Here is an 8,463-nt window from a genome sequence, read left to right on the forward strand (position 1 = left end):
GAAAGCATGGCATCAGGAACAGTGCTTTCATAGGAGAAAATATATATTGATGTAGGAAAAGGCTCCTGACAGCAAGTGATCAAAAACAGAGTGTGAAACAAAGGAAAAAATCAACAAAATGAAAATGCAACATATGGAATGGGAAAAATTTGCAACCCAAGTACCTGATAAGGGATTGATATTCTAAATATACAAGGAACTCAACTCAGTAAGAGAAAAATAAAAAACATGATTTAAAAATGGGCAAATGACCCAAATATTCATTTTCCAAAGAAGACATACAAATGGCCAACAGGTACATGAAAAGGTGCTCAACGTCGCTAATCATCAGGGAAATGTACATCAAAACCACAATCTTTATTTACTTACTCACACTTATAAGGATGGTTATTATCAAAATGACAAGAAATAACAAGTGTTGGACAAGATGTGGAAGAAAAATATTTGCATACTGTTGGTGGCAATGTAAATTGTTTCAGCCACTAAAAACAGTATGGAGATTCCTCTAAAAATTAAAAATAGAACTACCATATGATCCAGCAATCTCACTTCTGGATACATATCCAAAAGAAATGAAATCGAGATCTTGAAGAGCTATTTGTACTCTCATGTTTATTGCAGCATTATTTACAATAGCAAAGAATACAACCAAAGTGTCCATCAATAGGTCAATAAAGAAAATGTGAGATAGATATAGATAAATAGATAGATAGGTAGATAGATAGATAGATAGATAGATAGATATAGATATAGATATATACACACATAAAAATGGGATATTATTCATCCATAAAAAGAAGAAAATCCTGCCATTTGTAACAACACAGAACTTGAAGACATTATGCTAAGTGAAATAAGATACAAAAAGACAAATATTGTATAATCACATTTACATGTGGATCTTAAAAAGTCGAACTTATAGAACCACAGAGTAGAACAGTGGTTACCAGACACTAAAGGGTGGGGACGTGAGAAGACATTGGTCAAAGAGTACAAACTTTCAATGATAAGATGAATAAGTTCTGGGGTTCCATATTTGAACTTTGCTGAAAGTAGATCTTAAGCATCTTGACCACGCTACCAAAAATGTGAGATAATGGGTGTGTTAATTAGCTCGATTGTGATAATCATTTCACAGTGTCTATATATATCAAATCATTGTGTTGTACCCCTTAAATACATATAATTTTCATTTGTCAATTTCCACCCCAATAAAACTGGTAAAGAAAGAGTGCATAACTTTGAGTATAATATCACACCAATTTTCCCCTAAATATATCCGCAGGTGCAAAAAGACTTAAAGGTAATACACCAAATTATGGATGGTCATTTTACCAGTGTAGTATCTGATACCTAACATTCTAGTAGTCAGAGATTACTTTTGAGGGCTGTCGCTCCTCATTAAGGAAACAAAATGCAATCAGTTCACCATGGTTCAAGCCAAGCCTGAGGACTATGCCCAACAGCAAATGTCTCTACTCTGCTTCTGCTGCTGCTCCGAGGCAACAAAATCTCATCCGCCATGATAAAATTTTGTCTTCTAAAAGTACCACAGCCACTTTGCATGCACAGCTACTATATTTGCTTGATTTTATCATCTTCTACTGACATAAGCTTTAGATTCAATTTTGAAGACTGTTTTTTAATTTCACATATATAATAAGTAATTCGACACACCCCCATTTCATTTTAGTTTCTGGAGGTAAAATTGCATGTTTTTCCTAATTTATGTCTTAACCAAACCAAATCAGTTTTGTTGTTGTTTCAAAGGAGATCCAAGTTCTTCAGAAAGAACAAGTTATTCTGCAAATGGGAGTGCTTATTACTCAAAGATATTAGTCAATTTGAAAGACACATTTGTTCTACTAGGAAAGATGGCATTTCTTCCTATCATATCAAACCACTCTTTTTTCAGTCTCAAAGATTTTATAGCCATGAATTTTTTAAAAGCTCATTTTCTGAAAAACATGTTAGTTTTTGTTAACAAAAAATTTATAATTTGCCTTAGTGAAAAATAATATGAAAAAAGTTCAAGCTACTAATTACATGAATTTTATTTTGCCAGATTCTAGTCTAAGCATGTGTAGGAGAAATAGGAAGATGTAAAAACCAGATGGTAAAATTCTACTTGATAAGACAGAGATGTAAACAAAATTATGATTGTCTGACATATTTATCATATATCTCTGATGTTATTATAACAAAAGTCAGATTAAATTAATTAGGTTCATTTTCTCAGTGACTCACTGGTATTAACATATTCCATACTTATTCTTATACATTAATACTTATGTTTCTTTTTGACTAAGCATAAATATCTCACAGATAGCACAGAGTCTTTAGTTTTCCAATCCCTGATGCAGCCCCTAAGAAAGTATCTTTCTTTGACCCTACTAAGAATCATCAAAGGAAAGAAATTAGTGTTGTATCTCTGTATACACATAAAACAAGAAACTTGGTAGAGCTATGTTGTTTTACATTATGAAAATACTAGGTATTTCTTTTTCCAAATATACAATATCATAATAATTAGTTCTCATTTAAATATTCACAGATTCTGTCATTTGTTGTCACATTGTACTAAATTATACTATACTATATTTTTATAAAAAGTCAGATTAAATATTTCTAGACGGATAAACATATCTCCAACTTGGCATTAGAGATTTTATCAACCATCCTTCGACTAACAGGGATTTTTGGTTAAGGGTATATTTCCTACTTACGCTTTCAGACTGATTCTAAAATAATTCTGCAGATTTTTATTAGAGTTGATATTCAATATAATTTTATATTAGTTTCAAATGCACAGTCTAGTGGTTAGACATTTATATAATTTATGAAGTGATCTCCCTGATAGGTCTAGTACCCACTTGACACCATACATAGTTATTATGATATTATTGACTATGTTGCCTGTGCTATACTTTACATCCCCATGATTATTTTGTAACTACCAACTTGTACTTCTTAATTCTTAATTTCTTCACCTTTACCCAGCTACCCAACCGCACCCCCATGTAGCAACCATCAGTTCGTTCTCTGTATCTGTGAGTCTGTTTCTGTTTTGTTTATTTATTGTGTTCTTTAAAGTTCACATATAAGTGAGATCATATGATATTTGTTTTTCTCTGTCTGACGTATTTCACTTAGTATTAAGGGACCTTCTAGGTCCAGCCATGTTGTCGCAGATGGTAAGATTTCACTCTTTTTAATGGCCAACTAATATTCTAATGTATATATGTACCAAATCTTCCTTATCCATTGATGGGCTTCCTTGCCTTATATTTCCCATTTTTTCCTTTAATTCCATCCTGAGAAGAAAATGATAATGTGGAAAGAACACAGGATTTGGAATTAGATAAACTGGATGCAAATTTGGGCTCTGCTATGAACTTTTTATGTGACCTTGAGCTGAATCTCTGAATCTCATTTCCTCCAACTATAAAACAAGACATTAAGACTTACATTATAAAGCATTTATGAAATGACAACTCCCAGTAAGAACTCAACAAATGTTAATTCTGTCTTCCCCAAAGTGGAAGTTATAAATCAAAAGTAAAAAAACCTTCCATGACAAGTTTCTGTCTATTCTTGTCTTTATGTCTTGAACAGAACTAGAAAGACTCCTAACCTTTGCAAAGGGTTCTTTTTGTGTATCTGGGCACAGAAGCCTAATGTTGCACCTGTAACTTTATTTTGAAACCAAGGATACTCACTAAGCCATGAATTTTATTTGATCTATAGGTCATAAAAATATTAGGAGAAAAAAGCTGACTAGTAGACAGGACAGTGACAATCCTCTTTGTATTATATCAGATTATTTTCCCAAAGCTTCGAAACATAGCCTGTTTCTCAAGAAATGTAATTTTCTTCATTGAAGAAGGTGAGCAGGTTGGTGACCCTCGCTCATTCTTACCCATCCTCAGCACAAAAGAAGAAAAGGGCTCAACAAGTTATCTTTCACTATAGCATCTGTGAGTTAAGGAAAAAACATATATAGGAACCATGTCTAAAAGAACTCTAAAATTCTGGAAAATTTTTTGCTTTATAGTCTAATCTCGTGTTGTAATACAGTAGAAATTCCTAAAAGGCTTAAAAACAGAAAGGGCCACATATAATTTGCAGGGGGCGGGAGGAAGACAAAGCTGGTATTTATCTAAAAGATGGTATTTCACTATAATGTTTGCTTATGTATTAAAAGTATATGGAAAGAGGTAAAGTGGGAGGTGGCCTTAAAAAAGAGTAGGAATTGAAATCGCGTCTCTGGAGCATGCTATTAAAAATGAAGGTCAGTTCAGTGAGTAAGCGTGGAACCAAAAATAATCATGAGATTCAATAATATATTTGTCTGTCTAAATATGCATGAGAGAAAAATGTATTTAAAGCCACAACCCTGTTCTGAAGAAAATTGTGAGGAAACAGAAACACAGTTTTCTACTTAGTTTGCAGTTCTCTTTAGAATTTCCTCAGAGCAAGTTTGACATCCTTGTTCCTTAGACTATAGACAAAGAGGTTCAACATGGGCACTACATTGGTATAAAATACTGAGAACTTCTCCTGGTCCATAGAACCATCAGAAGAGGTCTCGAGATATATAAACAATCTAGAACCGTAGGAGAGGACAAAAGTGGGAGCCACAGATGCTGAAAACTTTGGGTCAACCCTGAGCTGATGAGATGTGAATGATATTAGAGTGGATCTAAGCACAAGAAATGAAAATAATGAAGCTGGATATTATTACAATTGTGCTCACAATAATGGAATCCACCAGCTCATTGGTATAGGTGCTGCTGCAGGAGAGCTAAAGGAGGGGGAAGATGGCACACATGTAATGGTCGATGATGTTGGAATCACAAAAAGACTACCTGACTATATCTCATGTGTGGACCATGGCATCAGCAAACCCCATCACAAACCAAACATCAAAGAAAAGACGTGAGGGGACATGATGCTTACAGATGGCCACATAGCGACCAAACGCCATGGCTGTCAACACAGAACGGACAAAGAAAGAAAAAAAATCTCATGATTATTTTTGGTTCCAGCTGAGTCATACATCCTGCAAAAGAGATAAGGCTCTTCTCAAACAAAACTCAGCAGTAATTTAGGAGTAATGACCTAGGAGGGACAGAGATCTATGAAGATGGGTTGAAGATGAAAAAGTACATGGGAGTGTAAAGGTAAGAATTCAGGCATATTCAATTAATTAAGCTCAAATTCCAGAGTGAACATATAGTTCAACAAAAGAGAAAGAAGAGGGCTAACTAGAATCGAGGTTAATCTGTACATTCTACCAGGATGAACTGTTACCGAAGAGTTATTTTCCATAATCATTATCCACAGGAGTGTGAAGAAATGAGATAAATGTCACATTAGGAAAGAATTCAGATCCTTTGTTTCTAGACTGAGACCTTGTATTGTCACTCAATACGACTATCCAGACAGCACTCTGGAAAAAGAGCCAGGGTAAGGACTCCCCACCTTTTAACTTTCTTCTCTCGTTTGGTCCTTTCCTTCCATGTTTTCAAATCTCAGCTGTAAACTCCTCACCTCCCCTGGGCTGACAAAATCCAGGATGAAGTCTTTTATCATGGGCTCAAAGGCGATATTCACATTTGAGAGATAAGGAAACAACATCTTGATGAATAGGCTGACCAAGGTCATATAGCTAGAGAGCAAAAGAGCCGAGTTGTAGTTCGGACCATTTCCTATGGAAATTCCTGAAGCTCTGAGACAGTGAAGGCACTGATCCCCACTGCACCCTTTGCTCAACCCACTCTCTCACTCTTACCTTTCAGAAATTCCGTACCTGGCTTAGTGAAAGTGCTGAGTGTCCCCTTTGGCCCTGTACTCCTCCTACCCATTCCTTTCATCCAATCTTACCTCAAAATCACAGTGAATTGTTTAGGAAAGACAGGTGGTCTCCCCACACTTTTCCACTGCTGTAGATTTGCAACAAAATCAATGTTCTAATACTTTACATGTAGTACATAATTTAACCCACATGACAATTATACTTTTCTTACAGATATGAATACCAAGAATGAAAGAGGTTACATAACTTAAATAAAATATCAAAATTAGGAAGTGGAATTTAAATCCAGACAGTCTGACTTGAGGGTCCACTCTCTTAACCACCTTGCCATGAGAAACCAGAACTTCGGCCTAGTAGAATCATTGGCCCTCTCTGCTCTCCTGACACTGTACCATATTCACAACTATGCTACAGGATGTGGGTACTTCCTACTCCTCAGAATTCAGTGAGCATCCTTCATCAGTGGCAGCACAGCTGCTGGTCCTCATGGCCTGCTTGACCCTTGCAGAACCACTGCATCTACCAAGCTGGGGGTAGGGGGTGTTGATAAGAGGAGCCCTATGCAAAATAACACAGACTCCCATTGTTCTTACATAAAGTTCAACACTTTTTAAAGCATCAACATTTCTCAGATTGTAGTGAGCTTTGGTTGATTTCCAGAGTGCTAAAATTGTTTTTGCCAATTTTGTCTAAGTTTTTAGAAACTTTTGTGAAAAAAATGTTGCTGACTGTCTCAATCAGCCATAGCTGGAAGATCCACTGAAGGTCCTATTATTTCACTTACCCACCTTTTCCAAGAAATATAAACTATGTTTGCAGCTTACTTCTAATGATTATTAATGGAAAAATCTAAAGTTGTAACAAATGGACTTGTTATGTGAAACAGGACTTGTTATTGGGAAAATTAACTGTAACATTGTTTGCCAAAAAGGAAGCTACAAAAATCACACAAATTTCAATGATTAATTTTGAATTAAAACCTCCTAAAATCATGTAATGCAAAGTTTATTCATATTTTTTTATTTTTAAAGGTTATTTATTAATTCAGATACTGGGTGAAAATTGTGACCTTTTTTTATTTTGATGACAAGAGCATACATTGAAGCAGCTTTCCTCTATCTCTCGCACCCCCACCCCTTTTTAAACTCACTGTTAGAGCTTGCTGGTTCTAAGCAATTTACTCATATTTTTAGCTTAGCCTTTAACTCATTTGACAGATATATGTTTTGTCAGTTAGTTCATTATTTGCCTTACAGATGTGGGAAAAAAATATCATATTAGGATTTATGTGGACAAACAATAGAAAGTGACTCTAATACAGTGCTGTGTGTCAATTATATCTCAATAAAACTGGGGAGTGTGTCTCTAGCTCTTTTAAACAGAAAAAGAGTTAACAGAAAAAATACTGGGAATTGAGAGTCTTGGTGTGAGGTTGTAAAACCAGAGTTGGAGAATAGGCAGAGCCAAGGCAACTCCAGGGGCCAGAGCAGGAAGTATTTCAGAGGAACAGGGCTGCATACTGCAAGTTCCCTACGCTATTCAATACCACTGACACAGCACCTACACACAGCTGCAGCTACACAGATAGTTCTCATCTGTCCCATTTCATTTGTGTCATTTGCTCCAGATTTTATCTCATGCAGGATATGGGACTGGCTGAGTATAGGTCAATGTGCCTGTCCTCTGTTTACCGAAGAATGTAAGAATAAAGTTTCTCTCCCTTGTAGCTTCTGTAGTGGGAGGTTGGGAACTGCTTCCCACCCGGATGATGCAAAATGGGATTCTCTCTAAATATGAGTGAGACTCTTGTCCATACCCTCCCACAAAAAAATTGTGGGTACAAATGTGTTACATATTTATAGAAAGGAAGAATTTATGTTTCAAAAATAGAGAGGTTTATTTACATAAAATCAATATTACATTTTTGCGGGATGTGTTAGTTGTACTTTTTTATATAAACTTTTTATTTTAAAATAAGTTTAAATTCATAGAAAAATTGCAGATAGTGCAGAGGATAAGGCATATATATGGTTCACCCAAATTCCTCCTAGTTTAAATTTCTTACATATCCATGGTACATTTCTTAAGATTAAGAAATTAACTTCAGTACAACACTGTTAATGAAAATACTGGCTTCATTTGGATTTCACCAGTTTTTCCACTAATGCCATTTTTTCTGTTCCCAGATCAAATTTAGGATGTCACATTGCATTTAGTTGATATAGTTCCTTAGCTGCCTCTCATCTATGACAATGTCTCAGTCTTTGTCTTTTTTTTATGACTATAACAATTTTGAAAAGTATAGGTCAGATATGTTGTAGAATACCCTCATTTAGTTTTATATGATGATTTCTTTTGATAAGACTAGAAGAATAACATAGAGTCGAGTGTCTTTACCATTGCATCATATCAGGGGCTACATGGTATCAACAACGACTTACACTGGTGACATTAACTCTGGTAAGTTGGTGAAGGTGGTATCTATCAGGTTTCTCCATTGTAAATTTACTATTTTTCACATTCCATATTTTGGAATGAAGTCACTAAGTTCAAGAGAGAGAGAGAGGAATTAAGCTCTACTTCCTGGAGGGGAATTATCTAGACAAGTATTTTGAAATTCTTCTCTAAGGAAGATTTGTCCTTTC

General features: G+C 35.2%; 1 pseudogene; it reads right to left on the reverse strand.

The window, feature by feature from the left end:
- Positions 1-4,458: 4,458 nt before the first annotated feature.
- LOC111744245 lies at positions 4,459-5,177 on the reverse strand (annotated as a pseudogene).
- Between the last annotated feature and the right edge of the window lie 3,286 nt (positions 5,178-8,463).

This window comes from Pteropus vampyrus, unplaced genomic scaffold (assembly GCF_000151845.1).
Source record: "Pteropus vampyrus isolate Shadow unplaced genomic scaffold, Pvam_2.0 Scaffold130, whole genome shotgun sequence".
In the NCBI taxonomy this organism is placed as follows: Eukaryota; Metazoa; Chordata; class Mammalia; order Chiroptera; family Pteropodidae; genus Pteropus; species Pteropus vampyrus.